This window comes from Thermobia domestica, chromosome 5 (assembly GCF_964235325.1).
Source record: "Thermobia domestica chromosome 5, izTheDome1.hap1.1, whole genome shotgun sequence".
Lineage (NCBI taxonomy): Eukaryota > Metazoa > Arthropoda > Insecta > Zygentoma > Lepismatidae > Thermobia > Thermobia domestica.
Genome location: NC_137458.1, coordinates 112687520 through 112707814, shown reverse-complemented (window position 1 = coordinate 112707814; position 20295 = coordinate 112687520). Strand labels below are relative to the sequence as shown.

The 20295-nt window shown below is 36.7% G+C and overlaps 1 protein-coding gene across 7 annotated transcripts in view; it reads left to right on the top strand.

Annotated features, from left to right (window-relative positions):
* The first annotated feature begins 15161 nt into the window (after positions 1–15161).
* The window catches only part of grp (serine/threonine-protein kinase grp), a 74699-nt gene continuing 69565 nt past the window's right edge, over positions 15162–20295 (top strand). For 2 of the 7 annotated variants that reach the window (XM_081758887.1, XM_081758883.1), the window contains exon 1: positions 15622–15643. The gene's annotated coding sequence lies outside the window, so the exon portion shown is untranslated. Of the gene's footprint in view, positions 15464–15621; positions 15644–20295 lie in introns of those variants that run through there. The other 5 variants (XM_081758885.1, XM_081758888.1, XM_081758886.1 and 2 more) reach the window with 5 other exon arrangements.

Below are 20295 nucleotides of genomic sequence, written 5' to 3'. Positions count from 1 at the left end.
AGAGAAGAGCTCGAACTACCAGTTTCAGAGGGGGACATATTCAATTCAAAAAGGTAGACTCCTGGTTAAACCCATGTTGATTGTGAGCACCACAGGGTACATTTTGGATGTCTTAGGTCCATATTTTGCAGATGGGAAGAACAACGATTCCTCTATTATCACAGCGCATATGCGACAACAAGCAGAGGGTTTAAGACTTTGGCTTAATGAGGATGATGTCATCATCGTAGATAGAGGATTCAGAGACAGTGTGAATCTTTTGGAAGACTTGAATCTAATAGTAAAGATGCCACATTTCCTACAGAAACAAAGTCAACATACTACACAAGAGGCTAATGAGTCGAGATTAGTTACATCAGTGAGATAGGTAGTAGAAGCCTCAAATGGTTTACTAAAAACTTTTCAAGCACTAGCCCACATCATGCCCAATTCTCAAGTGCCATACATAGGAGACTATGTCAAAATTGTAAGTAGCATCTGCAATGCATTTAGGTCTCCTCGAATAATGGAAGATGATGAAAGTGCAAAAATAATTGGAGAAAGAATGTTAGCATTGCACTTCCATCCCAATGAGTTGCAACACCGCGTGACTGCAGAAAAGTGGTTAAGAAAAAGAGTTATTTGGCAAGAAATGACTGCTGACACTTTGACCGACTTCCCTCGTTTAACACTTGAAGAACTTAAACAACTGACCTTGGGCATATATCAGCTGAAACAGGCAACCTCTTATACAGCTGAACATACAGATGAACTGGGCCTTTACAAGTTGTTCTTACACAGAGAATGTTCAGATGTAATAAGAGTTTTAATTCGGAGCCGACACACATCGTCCAAGATACACACTCTATGGATACAGTATAATATAGCTACAGTTGGATCTTGGTATTGCCAGTGTAAAGTTGGAGCACGTGTTGTTGGATGCTGTGCTCACATTGCTTCTGTGTTGTGTTTTTTGGTTACTATCGACACCTTCATCACCAACAAGACACTCCGCACATTATCAAGATTTTATACAAGATGCTGCAGTTGGCTGGTCCGATGACGAAGATGCTGATGATGACAAAGCAGGAGACTCAGATTGACAGGAAAGTGAAAATAGAACCGTGTGTCTCTCTACATGTTGTGTTACGGCACTGTGTGGTCTGTGAAGAACAAACTAATAAAATGACTATTGTGATATTGTAATTCTGTAGTAGGCCTATATCAAGAAGTTGTAATAGGGGATACCACAAATAGTGTTTTGACAACATAAAAAAGGAAAAGGTTTTGTCTCTTTAATATTCATTTTGTTTTGTTTTCATCAGTAATATTAGTTTCTTGTCCATGTTACCTACAATATAATACGATTGTGCATTTTTTGTTAACAAATGGTGCTGTGTAAAACATTAATTGCAAAATATATTTGGTTAACATTCTGTTTTTCATACATATCTGCTCTAGTACTACCAATATAGCATAAATGAATTGAAAAATAAAGGGGGCCGATTTTGGCCCTTTTCGCCACCCCTCCTTTGTTTCTGACATTAGCGAAGAGAACTTTCTTCGACTTTTCTCCAATAATTACTGCTACTCCACTTTGAGCGTCGAAGCCGTGACCGTAGGTTCGTTTGCACGAAGCACCGCTAACAATAACAGGTATACGTGAGAGCTCTGTCTCTGTAACATTTCCTTCAAGAGCTGCAGCACGTTTTTCCTCGTTTATATTTTTTGTGATCGTTTCAACTTTTAGTTTCGACATAAACTTCCCCAGGTGTCTCTCATACTTTTGGTATGTAGGATTGGACATACGCGGAGATTGCATAACAGCAAAATACTCTTCACTTTGGCTAAAGACCATTCCAACACATAAACTGCCCCATACAACAGCCATATGACATTCTGACGACATTGCTGTGATTACATTTTTCCCAGCGGAACAAAGTTTCTTACTACACACAAACTGAAATATTCCTGGAGTGTGGCGGTTTAGTGGCAGAGTTCTCAGCTCTAGTGCTCCGAGTTCCTGGTTCGATCCCAGACCATGTGAATTTGTGGTGGTAATATCGTATCCATGAGCTTTCTTTAGGTTCTCCCACATTCTCATTCCACTAATTCTTTCACAATCATTCACTTTCATTAATCATCCGTCTCCTTTAGTCTAAAGAGCATAATCGTGGAACACAAAGCTAAAAATTTGTTCAAACAGTTCTGTACAACATTTAGACAATAAGTTACCGTTCGAAATCTTGTGAAGCACTAAATCGCTTAAATTTTGGTATTTTTTGCTGCCAGTTCCATGCGATAATGCTTTAGTTAAACGATTTGTTCAGTCAAGAGAAATCTGAAAAAGATGAACGCAACAAATTTCACATGGTCTCACTAGAAGCTCAACTAGTTTTGAAAACAAAGTTTCAGCTTACTTGTATAGAATTTTTAGGATGCACGAAGACGAAGGAACTGTTGGGTCAGTAAATAGTAAACAGAAGTGTAATTTCAGTTAGAAAAAGGGAAAAAATGTAAAAGGAATTTTTCTGCCGGATGGTTGTGTCCAGAATATTTTAGGTGTTTTTCTCAGTCTTGAACCAAGAATGTCCTGACTGACCAAGATTGAAAAAAATTAAAGAAGTGAATGAAAAATGCCAACTATGCAGTGTGCGAATTAGATAATTTATATTGGGGGGGAAACAATTAGGCCAACAGGACATAGAATCTGAAGGTGCAATAATTCAAAATGAGACTATAATGCCTTACCCTCACACACACACACACACATAAATATATGACATTGTAATAAATAAGAGCTTTATTATTTCAATAAATCTACCGACAATAACTATGTATATATTGTCTGACATGCACCACAACATCTCACCTAAATATTTTATTTCACTTCCAATAATGTATATTTTTCTCACAATAAATCTATCCCTTAGGGTAAAAAAATGTAGTTTAATTGCCAAATATCAATGTAAAATCATTTACCCTTCATTTTGTAAGTTGATATACATTTCGTTAGATTAAATTACAAAGTTTGCTGTTTTTTTATTTTATTTTTTACAAATATACAGTAAATTTATAAAAATATATTTTTATTGATAAAAATGAAATTTTACATTTCATATTAGTAATTTTACTTTATAGGTGTAAATGAATTTAGCGGCTTGGCAAACAGATTACCACCATTTTTGTAAATTTACCTATGAAAATTTTTAGTGTAGTAATTATTTCCGAAGTTGTTGTAATATGAGGTTGACAAAATCTTACATTGTATATGGGTACGCGCACGAGAAAATGAAGTAAAAATAAATAAGCTAAGTATGAATTCAGCTAAGTGTCATAATCAAATTAAAATTTGAAATTCCCGTTTTCAGAATGTATTTCAGTTAAACTCGTTTTAACGGTATATTAACAAGTATTTTACCAAAAAAAGTTATATCAGACAATGATTATCATATTTTACTTTTTATGATTATCATTATGCTTTTTCGTGGCTTATTTTAAAAATTTAAAATTTGGATTGCTTATAATATTTAAGCACCAAAATATTCGTCCATTTTAAAAAGACTCTTTTGATAAACATCAACTGGGAATAATAAAAAAAATGAATTATTATGAAAAATGAAAATTATACATTGGAAAATGAAATATAACAAAAATTAAAACACGATGGTAATCAATACAAATGTAGAGGAAGAATATGACATGTCCGACCTTCGCTAAATATGGTGGAAAACGCTCTTTGTTTACTTCTTCTTAGCCAAACACTAAGAGCATTTATAAATCCATATGTGAGTTTGTTATACGCAATTAGTACACTCCAATTCACGAACGACGACGAACTGAAAGGTACGAGGATGCGGTTGCAAGTAAGAGCTCTAGTCATAATAATATAAAGTAGTTCAACTAAACAACGGTGAAAATAGTGCTAAAATTATTGGTATAAATAAAAAAAACTGAATAGTTTACATTGCTCATTTCGAAATACAGCTAGCAGAATAAACTCACAAGAAATGACAAAAATCAGTGAAATTTAGCGTTATACAAGGCATACTTTGGGGGGGGGGGAAGCGAGCAGGGGCGGACTGGCAACCATAGGGCCCACCCTGCTAAACTGAAATGAGGGCCCACTGTATAAAAATGTAAAAAAATGTACTTGGCATTCTTTATATGTATTACATATAAAAGTCCATCTTCGAACCCATAAATAGTATCCTATATATTCATACAAAAGCAAAACATTAATTACAAAAAATCTGAAGAAGGAACATTTTAATAGTAACTCATACAGTGTGTAATTGGCATTATCATTTTTATTGTAAACACACATAATACCGGAATTGGTGCTTTCAGTTATTTATATTGTGCTATTGTTTTTTATGTAATGAATTTAAACCATTTATTTAAACAAATGAGTGTCATGTTTTAGAAAACACAAACTATATACATGTGCAATAAGTAAAAACTAATCTCAAGTCAACTTTGAAACGCTAAATAATTAAAGCACTGACAGAAATAATGTAAGTTTCTTTCCTCATAAATCAGCTCTAATATCAAATTGGTTGAAATTTTCTACTGAATTGCATACTGTAACCTAATATAATATAATATGAATGCCAGAAATGTATCCTAATATTAATATCTTCATTATGCTCCAGTTACACTCACAATTTCAGTTACAGCCACGGGTCGGCTCGGGTCAACTTCTTATGCGTCGTTTCGACTAAAATCTATTCGGGTCATGAGTCGGGTCGACGTTCAACTCGACCCGACCCTCTCGACCCCAGAAGGATTTAGCCGAAACGGCGCATAAGAAAGTTGACACGAGCCGACCCGTGGCTAGAGCAGCCCTGACCCTAGCGTAAGTGACCTGACCCGACCCGTGTCTCAAGCAGGCTTGACTCGACACCTGACTCATGAAAGCCTGATCTGACCCGTTTGAAAGCACTACACGGCAGCAAACAGTTCACTTAATTTCGTGTTCGCCTGTTAAAGTTGTGTAATTTCAAGTAAAAATAGCCATAAAAGATAAGCTACAATTGACTGAAATCATCCAAAGACGTGGTTTATACATTATAATTTATAAACACCTTAGACAGAAAAACAAAAAGATACCTGGCAACTGTCCTGCAGTACTCGAATGAGTCACATCACGCTAATTTGTTTCTTGGGGCTTCACAGATTCAAATAGCCTACGTTGTTTTGGGTCAGATGCAGCTTTTTGTAAATCACATCTTCGTTTGTGTTCTCGCTTTTTAGCACCACTTTTATATTTTTTCTTTACAGTAATCTTACAATCACTCCTACCATCCATACTGACACAACCACATCTGTCTTCCACGACAAACGACACGTAACTGGTGTTTCAATAATTAAATTGCTGCTATCGGATTTGCTCTTCGATGTAATATACAAACAAAACACGAGCCGAGGGCAGCAACTTCATAGTAATTGTTTGAGGTTTGTATAAAACAATCGTTGATAGTGGCGACTTATTTATTTTCGCTTTACCGCACTGAAAAAAAAAAAAAAGGAAGCCTGATCCGATTTCTTTCTTCGAAGCTTGGTCTGAAGACAATGCAGTTCAAAAGCGTTCCGGCTCCACCTCCACTTTCCACAATAACAATGCCTACGAAACTATTGTTTCTTTAAAACATCGCCACTCGCCGGCTTGTAAAAGGACCGGAGTAGGCAATGGTATCCAAGTCCAATAACAACCTGAAATCTACAGTGTTTCTTATATTTAAAAAAGAACCGTAGTAGTTAACGTGCTCGTTTCTAACAGCTACTGTATCACAAACCCCGCAAAGTTTTAGGGCCTGATTGTCTGATAGACGGAACCTTTTCAAGTCGATAAACGTGAAGAAGAATAAGGTCTGTTTATGAAAGTTTAACTTTACGTCTTTTTTATGCAAAACACAAGTTTGCAGGAGTTACCCTGCCATATTTTTGATTCTGGTAGGTTTAATTGAGCACAACCTTTTTAAAATTGGTGGAAGGGGCCCACCTGTTTGAGGGGCCCACCCTGCATTTGCAGGGTAGCAGGGTGGGCCAGTCCGCCCTGGAAGCGAGCATCCCTGGTGGAGATACTTTAGCTGATCTCTTTGGGGGGAACAAAATGTGATTGAGAGGGAAAATCCCCCTCATCCCCCCGGTAATTCGCACCCTGCAACTATGTTCCAAAGAAGACGAAACACTAGAACACTTAATTTTAAAATGTAAAGAAACCCTTAAAAAAAAAAAAAAGGAAAGCATGGAAATGGAACGATGACATGGAAAAGGAAGAGAACATGGTTGAATTAGCTTGGACGCTAGGCTTTAATGTAAATGAAAGGGAACTAAGTGAGAAAGAAATAGGATTTTTGTGTTAAAAGAAAATGGTTCACTATTTTTTTTTTTTTCAGAAACTAAACTTTCGAAGAGAAGGAAGAAAAATACCTTGAACCTTGAACTGCCATGTTCTTGATCACGTGTCCCTTTCTTGTAGGTATCACATTATCTACATACATTTTGCACTTTTTGCCTTCTCCCGGCGTTTTTGCGGTTGACTCGGCACAGCCTCACCCGGTCACTGCTTGGTATATGTATTATATTTAGCAGGTGAACAAGGCATTTCAGCACGGAATGACTATCACCACGATGATTGGCGATCCATAATTAGTCAGGGTATCAATTTCCATAATATATCTAACTATCACGGTTCGCATACGTTCCTTGTTATTCCTGCCCTATCCTTAATAGATGGGAATTTCTTGCAATGATCACTTAGCACATGTTGTGATTATTTTGTACTTGCGCTGGTATAGTATATGTTTGCACTCACATTATACATCTATACAGAATTGTAAATAACATAAAGATGCATAACAGTTCTCTATGTGGTTTATATATATCTTTATCTTTAAAATACTAGGCCTTATGTAGAGTCGTTCTGACGCGTGATTAGTGTCATACTAAAGAATTGGACTAACATGTTTCCTGCAGTAGACAGGACTTTAGTTTGACCCTAAACATACGTCTAAACGGCTCGGAATAAGGCCCACTATTTTTCTAGCCATGACGGTAATGCCTTGCTAATGTATTTCTGTACCGAGTAATAACCGAGTACCACAAATAAAAGGATTATTGAAGATACTAGTAGTACATCACTGAAAACGAAAGTGCATATGCATTCAATTTACACGTGGAAATCCACGGGCGTCTCTGACGGGGAGGACGAGGGGGACGCGTTCCCCCCAATATTTTGAAGTATAAAATATTCAATATTTTATTCTAATTTAATTTATTTACCAACGACAGAATATCATATAAATAATAATAATAATAATATTTATTTAGAATATAATATTCAGGCTGTGAAACGATTGAAATCAAGTTCTTGATATACCTTAGGGGGTCCGTGAAGGTAAGCAGAAAGGTAACAAATGAAATCGTACTTAATAAACAGGCTGCGCTAGGTAGTACGATTTAAATAACTTTCTTTGATGTCCTTCCCAAATTTTACATGCCATAGACACCAGTGTTGAAATCTATTATATACCTGCACCACAGTGAATCTACGTTTAGTAAAAGAAATGAGTATCATTTAACACAAGGTCTTAATTATTCCTAGTATTCCGATATAACAATTCGCATTATTTTATTTTTGTAATAGTTAGATATCTTACTAATATTAGTTAACTATTGCAGATTGTATTTAATAATACAAAATGAAAAAAAGAAACTTTTTTTACCTATACCAATCAATCATACGCGCCAACTACGTGGGTGCTCCGGGTCTCCAGCACCAACATAAATAATCTTGTTGTTGCGCTACACCCACAACATTTTTTAGTTTGATAGAATCAAAATAAAATATTTCTGACTTGCCATTATCAAAAAATAATACAAAATGAAAAAAGAAACATTTTTTTACCTATACCAATCAATCATACGCGCCAACTACGTGGCAATTTTAAAACAGTAAGATGTAAGTTAAAATTTCTGACCTCTGAAACATAATTGTTTGTTTCATGTGTGTTTGTGCAAAGGCAACCAAGCAACACACCTAAGATAGTAATTTTTCAATTTATGTTCACAACAAAATATTTGCACTTTCTTTCTGCTATACCAGTAAAAGTAATTGCCTTTATGAAGATTTTTCATTTTAATTTGTTTGAATGCGCTATTTTCGTTTAGTAACCTGTTGACAGTATCATTTCCTCTTGCAATCATTGTGCATCATGTAAGGTGTTTAAAGTTTACACTTAATGTTACGATTACATATGATGAGAATATTCGTTACAGTAACTTATCCTTAACCTAGGATTCATTTTTGAAACCGTTTCTCTTGCACTTGAGTCAGCCGTGATTAGTGATGGGATATTTACCGGTAAAGATCTTTTGGGTATATACCTTGGGTAAATATCCAGGTATTTACCCAAATTCGGTAAATATACGGTTTTTTTCCTTTTCAACCCTATATGTGAGACAGGCGTTCTTTCGCAGTACGTAAAAGTAATTAAAAAGCAACAATAGATCCAGTAGAAACTAAAAGAAATGTCAAAAAGTCAGTAAATATATTATTTTCGGTAACACAAATAAGTTACGAGGTCGTTCCTGTTTTTTTAATAGTAACATAAAACAAATATGCTTCTCCAGAGAATTTATTTTTAAAAACTGTTGACCCTGAAAAATACCACCGTAATTTTTTCTGTAAAAAAGAAACTAAACTGGAACGCGAATAAGTGTCTTTTTTTTAATTTACATTCTACAAATAACTATGGGCGACAAGTTATTAAAATTGACATGCTTTGAAATATATATTTTCTTTTACATTATGCATGCTTTAACTAACTAACTAACTAACTAACTCTATGGCCTATGGAACCCGGAGGTTCAGTGCCGCGTTCACAAAAGCTCTCCACTGACTTCTATCCTTAGCTAATTGCATCCAGTTTCTACTTTGTATTCCTATCTCTGCGAGATCCATCTTAATATTGTCCTCCCATCTGCGCCTAGGTCTTCCTAATGGTCGTTTTCCTATGGGTCTACCAGTCAAGACTTTGAAAGCGTTTCTACTTTCTTCCATTCTAGCTACATGACCTGCCCACCTAAGCCTCCTAGACTTGACGACCCTAACAATGTTGGGTAAACCGTATAAACTATGTAGTTCCTCGTTATGAAGCTTCCGCCATTCCCCATTCTCGTTCCTCTTGGGTCCGAATATTCTTCTCAGGATCCTGTTCTCAAATACTTTCAGTCTATGTTCTTCTCTCAGAGTAAGCGACCATGTTTCACAACCATACAGAACAACAGGCATGATTATCGTTTTATATATTTTAAGCTTCAAATTCCTCGACAGAATTCGCGACGACAAGAGATTTTGAACCGAATAGTAACACGAATTCCCTGCTTTTAGTCGACATTTAATTTCTTCGTGAATATGATTTTCGTCTGTTAATATTGATCCTAAATATTTGAAAGTATCCACTTTATCAAAAGCATTATTTAATATTTTAACTCCTCCACAATTTGCCGTATTACGGTCCCGACGCACTTCCATGTATTTAGTTTTCTCTGCATTTACTTCTAAACCCATGTCCCTGCAAGCGTTTAATAAGATCTCTGCATTTATTTCTACTGTTCTCTTATCATCCCCTATTAAATTTACATCATCAGCATATGCCATAACCTGGTGAATTCCGTTCAACTCTAGGCCCTGGTTGCTATCTTTGATTTTCCTTATGGCGTATTCCAGCACAAAGTTAAATAATAATGGCGACAACGCATCTCCTTGTTTCAGGCCATTTTCGACGTGGAAGCTCGTGGACAAACATTTTCCTACCCGGACTTTACTTTGGGATTCACTTAAACATATCTTAATTAATCTAATTAGCTTTCTCGGTATTCCAAGTTCTGTAAGAACGTTGTATAATGTTTCTCTCTTATGCATGCTTTAATAACTACAAATAAAACAGTAGGAGTATGAGTATGAGAAAGGGACTTTCACATTTACACTACACTTGCTAGTAGTGATGAGCAAATGCAAGACCAAGACCGGGGTGGTCTTGGTCTTGCACATCGAGTCTTGGTCTTGGTCTTGCACTGGAACCCTTGGTCTTGGTCTTGGTCTTGCATGCAAGAGTCTTGCAAATCTTGCATTTAAGAAATCTCAGGCTTTTCATAGGTAAATTTTACTATGGATATAAGGGATAATAAACTCTACAATGCACCAGTAGTAACGGAAATACAATGTATGTTTCTAAATGTAATATAATTTAACGTCGTGTAAGTATGATAGCGTACAACATAGGTGATGACCTTTATTTTTTTTTAATGGGTGCTCATGCTTCACTACTTATAAGATATGCCTAAATCACAACGTTTCGTAATCTGTTTATATATATTTTTTAACAGATCAGTAGTAGTGGTCCCGTTATGCGCGAATGACTCATCCTCACTCTCTTTTATGACCGGGGTGAAAGGTCAATGACCTGGCCCGGGGTCAATGACCTAGGGGTACTTAGGACCACCCCTCTAAATTTTGGCAGGGGTACCATGGCCCACCCCCTAAATTTTGGCAGGGGTACATAGAACCACCCCCCTTAAATTTTGAAAATTGCCAAATCTAAAAATTTGGTGTGGTAGCCTAGGACCATAGTATGTACCTCTATCAGTATTGGGTGTCTATGTCGTTCCCTTTTATGGGTAAAAAATTGCCAAAAATTCAAATTTCGGAGGTTTTTGACCTAATTTATCCCCTTTGATGAGGTATTATTACCATATATAGTTATATGGGCGTATACAGGGGTTCATTACCTTTCATAACATATGGGTATATTAATGCACCCCTTGAAAAATTTGGGAGGGGTATCATGGCCCACCCCTTAAATTTTGAAAATTGCCAAATCTAAAAATTGTGTGTGGTAGCCTAGGACTATAGTATGTACCTCTATCAGTATTGGGTGTCTATGTCGTTCCCTTTCATGGGTAAAAAATTGCCAAAAATTCAAATTTCGGAGGTTTTTGACCTAATTTATCCCCTTTGATGAGGTATTAATACCTTATATAGTTATATGGGCGTATACAGGGGTTAATTTTCTTTCATAATATATGGGTATATTAATGCACCCCTTGAAAAATTTGGGAAGGGTATCTTGGCCCACCCCTTAAATTTTGGAAATTGACCAATTTCCAAAATTTAAGGGGTGGGCCAAGATACCCTTCCCAAATTTTTAAAGGGGTGCATTAATATACCCATATATTATGAAAGAAAATTAACCCCTGTATACGCCCATATAACTATATAAGGTATTAATACCTCATCAAAGGGGATAAATTAGGTCAAAAACCTCCGAAATTTGAATTTTTGGCAATTTTTTACCCATGAAAGGGAACGACATAGACACCCAATACTGATAGAGGTACATACTATGGTCCTAGGCTACCACACCAAATTTTTAGATTTGGCAATTTTCAAAATTTAAGGGGGGTGGTCCTATGTACCCCTGCCAAAATTTAGGGGGTGGGCCATGGTACCCCTGCCAAAATTTAGAGGGGGTGGTCCTAAGTACCCCTAGGTCATTGACCCCGGGCCAGGTCATTGACCTTTCACCCCGGTCATAAAAGAGAGTGAGGATGAGTCATTCGCGCATAACGGGACCACTACTACTAGATCCAACATTCCACTGGTTCCCAAACTGGGGAGGCTACCCCTGAGGTGCACGAAAGAAAATCAGAGGGCACAGATTATTGAAATACCATGAATTGCAAAATTATTTTTACACTCTAAAGGCGTCAGATTTTTCTTTCCAACCACTGTCAGATTTTTAGCTAATTCTTGTATTAAACAAACTACCAATTAAATATTGAAACTTTGTTTTACTGATTCCAATATGTACTCTATGGGGCAGAGACATTCACATTACTCAAAAGCGATGAAAAAATTGCAGACTTTCGAAACATGGGCATGGAGAAAAAAGGAGAGAATTAGCCGTGTTGAACGAAAACGAATGTGTTAGAAATATTAGCAGTAGGAGCAAAAAAGAAGAATTTTAGATATTGTTATGAGGGGGAAAGGGAACTGTTTAGGATATTGGCTCACGAGGAACTGTATTATAAAGGACGTGCTACAGAGTATTGTGGAAGGAAAAAGAGGGAGGGAGCGAAGCAGACTAGTTGAAGGAAGATATTAAAAACAGAAAATTGCCATGTCAAGACGAAGAGACTAGCTGAGGACCACGGAACGTCGAACCTTGTCTGTTGAAACAAATAACCTGCCAATAATGGCAGAATAGCTATTATGATGATGGTGATATGTTTAGCAATATTGACCAAAAAAGAGGGAGAGAAAATTAAAATAATTATTATAATCAAACCTCTTAATATTTTAGAATAATTTGAGTGAAAACTGAAAACGACTCAACTGTCTATGTCTTTTGTGTAAACTCAATTTATATAAATAATGTTGACGTGTATTAGAAATACAAAATAACGGCGTCAAACTCCAAGTTATTTGAAGTCTCACTTGTGAATATGGATTACTAGCATCAAGTATCCACTTTGTTGGGTTAAACTAAAATTAAAATAATAATAATAATAATAATAATAATAATAATAATAATAATAATAAGAAGAAGAAGAAGAAGAAGAAGAAGAAGAATATAAATAATAATAATAATAATAATAATAATAATAATAATAATAATAATAATAATAATAATAATAATAATAATAATATATTTCGTTAGTCAATCACTTTTTCACTATTAGTAAAGCGCTCTCTAATATCGGTCATTTTCGATTATTTTTGTTTCCCTCTCTTCCTCCTCCGCCAAGCTACGAGGCTGAATTTTGATTTAAACAGCACCGGAAGTATCATTGTTTACCTCAGCGATCCCCAAAACTATAGATTCCATTTTAATGTCGGTCATTTTCGATCATTTTTAAATATCTTTCCTCTCCCTCTCCCCTAAACTGCAAGGTCAAAGTGATATGACAGAAACCATCTCAGGTTCGATCCTCATCTATGTTGAAAATAAGATCGAGTTCGGTCAGGTGGTTCAAGAGTTATTAAGTTTTATTATATATATATATCCCCTTTACCCTCTTCTCCCCCTAGGTTCTACCATCAAAGTGAACTGACATATAACATTCCAGTCTTGAACCTCATCTATGTTAAAAATTTGATCGAGATTACTCGTTTGGTTCAAGTTATTAAGTTTTATTTATTATTCTATAACTCCCCCTTCTCCCCTCCCCTAAGTTTTACCGTCAAAGTGAAATGAGAAAACACTCCCAGGCTCAAACTCCATCTATGTTGAAAATTTGATCGAGATCGGTCGGGTGGTTCAAGAGATAAGGAGTCACAAAAATAGTTACTTTCAATTGTATAATATAGATTTATTGTTGTAGGATAATGTTATATTGCTCAATCCTCGATGTGTCGTATACCTAAGGACGCTAAAAGTTATACTGATAAACAACTATTTAACGTATAAGCATCCGCCCATGAAATCAAACTTGCGGTCACATGTACTAAGTTTTTTCAATGTCATGAAAACGTTATTTCGATATTAATTTTATGAGCACACATTAAAAATTCCCAATGGATGCTTGAGTCTCGGAGCCAAGGTCATACCCATGTAATCGACACCTATGCTGTACGGTATTACCAATGTTCAGTACTACATTTCTCTTTAGTTTTGGAAGAAAAACACCACTATTATGTTTTGAAACGAAACGAAATATCTAGTTTAACGTCCCACGATTATGCATCGAGGCTAAGGGAGACGGTATTGATGAGAAATGAATTAAATGGTGGATTGAAGAAAGTAGGAGGGAAGATCAAAACACCGAGAAAACCCACGCAGACGGTGTTTGCCCACCAAAAAGTTCCCATGGCGCATGCTAGAATCCAACCAGGGACCCGTATAACCACATGTGGTTGCTCTACCACCGAACCGGTACTTGTGCAAGACTCTTGATCTTGGTCTTGGTCTTGCAGGTGTGGTCTTGGTCTTGGTCTTGCATGCAAGACTCTTGCAAAAACTGCAAGACCAAGACTCTTGCGCTCATCACTACTTGCTAGCTACACATCAGAATGTAATAAAAATTGAGGTATATTAAGTCAAAATGAAGTAATTGTATTTTCATGTTTTGTATGAAATTAACATTCTTGGAAACAAGAGAGATAAAATACCATTGGAAAATGGGATTCTCATGACGATTACATCAGTTTCTTTAATTACTTTCTGATTGGATGGCATCAGATTCATATGCCTAATTCAAATGATTTCATGCTTTAATTTAGAATTCGGCAAAATTCCGTTAGTTCACTCTGGTTTCTGACATCTCATTTGACAGCATAATCCACGGTATTTCTATCATAAAACTAATAAAAGAACAAATGAATTACAGAACATTCAAGAATTAGCAGCGTTCTCGAAATATTCTAGCTATACATTTAAGAGCAAAACGTTATCTCCTTATGAGGTGACATTTCTACCAAGATTATTCATCGGATATATGGAATGAATATATGGCATCATCACCGCTGATGTCTCCACCTATCTCACACACGAAAAAAAGTGTCATGTTATTGTCTTCTTCAAGGATTTTCCTTTCTTTGGTACCATATTCACTTCAAGTGTTATTTTAGAACCCACTACGTCTTCTTATTATGTAATCTTGCAGTTTGTATAAATATAAATACCCATTTTTTGGGTAGAAAAATAAAATTTTGGTATTTACCGGGTATTTACCCAATTTTTATTTACCTACCAAGTGGGTAAATACCCAAGTCCCATCCCTAGCCGTGATACTAATTGAATTAGGGCAGCCTCAACTTATCCTTATAATACCGGTACATTTTACTTTATCACAGCACAGCCCTTCATGACAATGTTCGTAAAATATTTTAACTGAAAGGAAATCAATAAAAAAAATATTGACAGTCCCCTGAAAACAGAACACGACTCACCATTGATATGCACACACATAAATTTTGGAAAGTCGGCGCCGTTGCTATCAATATGGTAACTTTCATCCGAGAATGTTGCATTTGGATGTACTAATTCATCCATTTTCTTTCGTATGTCTTTGGAACCACGATGCCACTTTTCAGTCAACTAAACATCTAATAAAGGTGTTTGTTTTAGTAATTAATATTTAACAGTAATGTTTTGTATATATTTGTAACAATGAATTTTATATAGTAAAAAATGCATTAAATTATACTAAAATTTGGATTTTTGAAGTAAGCTCTGGTCTCGGAAATGACATCATGAGCTGACCTGGGCATAGATGTCGTTGTATTATTGGCCTCGGCGCGAAAGTGGTGGAAGAAAGCGTGGAAGATCGGAGCCATGGGCGGCTGTGTGGAAGTAGGATAAGTTACTATATTTCGTTGAAGATCCCTCAAAATGACACTTTTGAAGCTTATTTGTGCCGGAGATTGAATTTCTAATTACTTTAACAATGGACTGCTACAGGAGAACAATAAAAGGTAGGTGGAAATTCTTGCATTTTTTTTTTTTAGTACTCAATTTAAACGGGGGCTCTGTAGTAGCTTAAAGGGTTCCCAGCGAAACAAAAATGTCTTGTGGCTTGACAACCACGTGTTGGATTCCATTGTTAATGTGCATGAAATATGTATATATGTTGTGCAAGGGAGAAATATTTGTAGGTAAGTAGTTTATTCAAGAGTTCTGGTATGTTTGAACATAAAAGTTTTGTTATATATACCCTATTTGCAGAAAATGGCATTTTCCGGACGACATTTTCTTCCAGCTATTCAAGTTACCAAGTGGAATCAGATTAGCTGTTAGTAGGATATACGATCAGATGATATTGATTAACTGTATTACTGAAAGTTTATTTTGTGTATCATTAATACAGTAGTAGTGCTTTGTTCTAGGTGATAGTGTGTTAAAATAGCGGGAATAGAATATCGAGGGCATTGCCTGCCTTTTTTTTTTTTTCATTACTACTATTGAAAGTATGAAATCTTTTTATATGTTGGAATGCTAGTTTTCATGTCAATCATGCAGGTTAATCGTACTTGTCAGCGGTAGTTCCATATGGAGTAGTAATTCTAGAGGAAAGTGAAACAAAGATGCTGCACAACGCGAAGGAAACAGTGTTGGGATGGCACTCCTGTTGTGCATTTTGAGTTGTAGAATTTATTTAAGGTGTCATTTGAAAATGTGCCTGAGTACTTATGTAATTTAATTTGATTTGTTAGATACAATTAGTGTGAATACGTTATTGCAGTTGGTCAAATAAAATTCCGGAAATGCATATAGTTGGCACTAGTAATCTGCCTAGGTCTTTGCTGAAATAAATACCGTAATAATGCAGTTTAAGATTTCGTTCAAATTACTAGCAACGCTGCAAGCACAGCTTTAAGTATCTTAGGACACTAGCACAACAGTTTTCCGTCACCACAAGTGCAATTAATTATCAGCATGGAGTTCATGCACACTAAATTGCTCCTTCACATTCTATCCAAAATCAGGTTTGTGTAAGGTAGACATAGTGCGTTTTCTCCCACTTCCTCATTCCGTTAATTTTTCCATCATAGTCTCCCCAAGCCTACAGGTCATGGACGTGGGACGTTAAGCTGAAATATTTCATTTTCATTTTGTTTAATATTCTGACTGTACAGCGCGTATATGTAATTTAGTTTAGTTCTGTACTATGTGGTATAAGGTAGGATTGTTCGGAGATTTTCCAATGGAACACATGAAATCACCAACCTAGCATTAAAATTTTAAGTGCACTGTTTGGGTAGGTACACATTTTTTTTTCTCAGAATAAAATGTATTCTTCTGCCAGGTAAATGATAGAATTCGGCACTGAGTGCTAACTAGTTTGAGGCAATAAACTTGTAAAATTTACAGCAAATACATCTAGTTTCAAAAGTAGAATGTATAAGTAATCAAAATATGTACGGATCTTACCTTTTCTAAAACCATAATAATATAATCCGAAATTTACACTTGTAAGCACGTAATACTCCATATGGAAGCCACGAGAAACTGGATTTGTGTGAATGTAGTCTGTTAATATTATTGATACTTTTTAGTGGCTGTCTAGCACAGGTTGGTTGTTCTTGCTCCAGTTTTTATGGCGCGCCCGGATGCGGTATTTAGACCAATAATGGCTAAGCCCTCGTAAAGTGAACCTACACCCAGGTATGAAACTTGTCCCGCAGTAAATAATTTATAAGGTATTAGGAGTGCATTTCCTGATTAAATTAGGACATGTTTCAAATTCGCGTATGGGTGCACAAATTCGGGTACCATGCGGGACTTACCTGAACATGCCAATTTCTGCTGCCGTGTGATTTGTTTAGTTCGAAAACTTTTTAACGTGTTGGCGAGATTTTAGATTCAAGGGATTAAATCAGAAATGGATGGGGGGATGGCGACTTACAAATTTTGGTATTACAGTCTAAAGCGTAAAACCATACGAAAGTGTGGTTAGAGAAAGTGAGCAAGGTACCTTTATAGGTATACATGGCGACTGCTATGGTAACTGCCAAATAAGATAAACTATTTCCGTACCGGTATGTTTGTTGGGGATGCGGGTGTTAAAAAAAACTAATTGGCCAGTCCCATAGGCACCATCGGGGGTCACTCTTGGAAGTCGTCTGATGTCCATCATGAGTCATTGGCGGCCGTTGATATGATTAGTGTGCGATGTTGTGCGGCTAAGTTTAAATTTCTTCGTCACATGGCTCTTGTGTCAGTGCACTTTGGATCTGCATATTTCCACTCCGTTCGTTCATTGGTCTGTTTCCGGGATAAATGCTTTTGTCTGAGCGTTGGTGTGTTCGCGTAGTCATTTACCCTTATTCCTCCAGTAGCTGGAAAGCCCGTCTACTCAGTCCTGTTTAGTATATAGTAAAAGATCAGAGCATATTCTTTTAGGCTGCACAACGTTTTTCCGTTAAGACTTGCTATCTCTCAGCCTCTTCTAGTAGAGATACACTTTTTTTTAAAAAAAAAAAATAATTTAGCGTCCTTAGGAGACTATTTCCCTTTTGCATAGAAGACTAGGACCAGCAGTTTGTTTGAATCCAGATCGCCGGGAATCGAACCCCGGATCACATATACCAAAAGTGCACACTAACCACTATACCAATGAGGAGGGCTATTTTTTAATTGTTTAGCAGTTCGTTACATTAAGCTGCCATGGGAAATATGAGAGGTAATTTGATGTACAACTTACGCTCGCACTATCACTTCGCTTAAAGCTTGAAAACTGATCTGTAGACATGAATTGCATAGGTCAAATTCAGCTGGATATAGTGTTACGAAGAAAAAAGTTGGATATAGTGTTAGAATCCGATAGATCAGAATTAAATGAAGAGGACAGAATCCTAGCAGATCCAGGCACATATTCTCTTCATTTTGTGCATGGTAGCTACAAAACAGGACAGAACGTACCTGCATGGAAAATGGGTTTTTTAAGGGCTTTGTGTTATTTCAAAGGTTTCCCATCTAGATGAACATAGTATACCTCTGTAACGGGTTCATTGTTTCCTCTGAAAATGTTTAATCATAGGTTAATATAACTGTGATTGAGAGCATGAGTCTGTTAACCCACCAGCCAGCGATAACTTCTCAGTTGTGTACTCTTTTGTGAAAGATTATTTAATTCCTGCTGAATTGTCGTTTATTCAGTCGGTGGCTGCTGAATTTTATTATTGTTGTTTCCTTTCTGACGGACAAACCTTTGATGCCATTCTTGTACTTTAGAAATATTGGCAAGTGATTTCTGAAGGGAAAAGCTATTAAAGCTGTTAAAAATCGTGCACAAATGCTTTCAGTGGATGTTAAGAATGAAACTATAAAGATATGCCATATTGACTTGATATCTAGTCTTCCGTTCCAGATACTGCTATCAGCTGAAGGAATTCCACTCCCTTTCGCCAAAGCTCTTTCGCTTAGCAACAGTTAAACCCTTATTGGCTCAACGCGTTGGTATGTCGAGGGTGTGAGGTTTAGTTCGCATTTTTGCCACGGCTCAGGCTACTTTGTCAGTACTATAGCTTACCAATATTGACAGGATTTGGAGCACGACAAGCATGTAAAGGTTTGAAAGACACATACATAGGGACGTAAAGTTTGTTTTATTTGGTCACTGAAATCGGTGTTATTTTTGCCCAAAATTTATTTTTTGAGATTCAATACACCCTGTTTCGAAAAGAATATACATATTTCGAATGCATATATTTATTAAACTTTAAGACTTAGGAATGTGAAATTTACACACACATTTACGAGCCTCTCAAGTTCAAATTACAGGTGTTTCATATGTCCTCCATCAGCGACACGAACCATATCAAATCGATACTCAAATTCCTTCCATACTCGGGCAAGCATGTCCTGCGTCACTGATGTTATGGCAGTACGGATCCGGTTCTTCAACTCTTTCAGGTACTGTGGGAGTGGTGGTACAAACCCCACAGGAAGAAGTCACAGGGTGTCAAATCCGGCGACCGTGGAAGCCAGCTGAGCCATGCTAAGTCGCCATCTCTTTGACCAATCCAACGGTTCGGTAGTGTTTCATTCAGATATTCACACACTTGGCGACTCCAGTGAGAGGGTGCCCCGTCTTGTTGAAAAATGTTGTCTTCGTGCAGCCTAGGAAACAACAGTTTTGTAACATAGCGAGATACTACTGACTGTTAACCGTGTTTCCATTAAAGAAGAATGAGCCGTAAACAGATGATCGGGATATCGCACAAAACACATTGACTTTAGGCGAATCTCGTACATGTTCAATGACTGCATGTGGGTTCTGTAGGCCCCAAATTCGAACATTTTGTTTGTTTACCGGACCACTAACACGGAGAGTCTCTTCATCACTGAACACGATGCGTAGTGCAAAAGTGTTACCATTGTCAATAGCATCCAGAATTTCGTTACAAAATGCCACATGTTTACGTTTATCAGGACGCTGAGCTTGTAACAGCTGTAGCTTGTACGGCTTCATAACCAACCGACGTCTCAAAACACGCCGTTGTTGTTGTCGGCACTTGTAACTCCCGACTGGCAGAACGAGTTGATTTTGGACTACGTTGGAAAGCAGTTTGAATTCGTGCAACATTTTCTTCAGAAACACGAGGGCGGCCAGGACTCTTTCCTTTACATACACATTCTGTATCTACAAACTGTCGATACCATCTGCGAATATTCCACCCATTCGGAGGATCAATTTGGTACCTCAGCCTGAAGCGTCTTTGCACTGTAATCACGGAATTGCACTTCGCAAACTCGAGAACACAAAATCATTTCTGCTGCGTAGTAGCCATTTTAAACATGACGG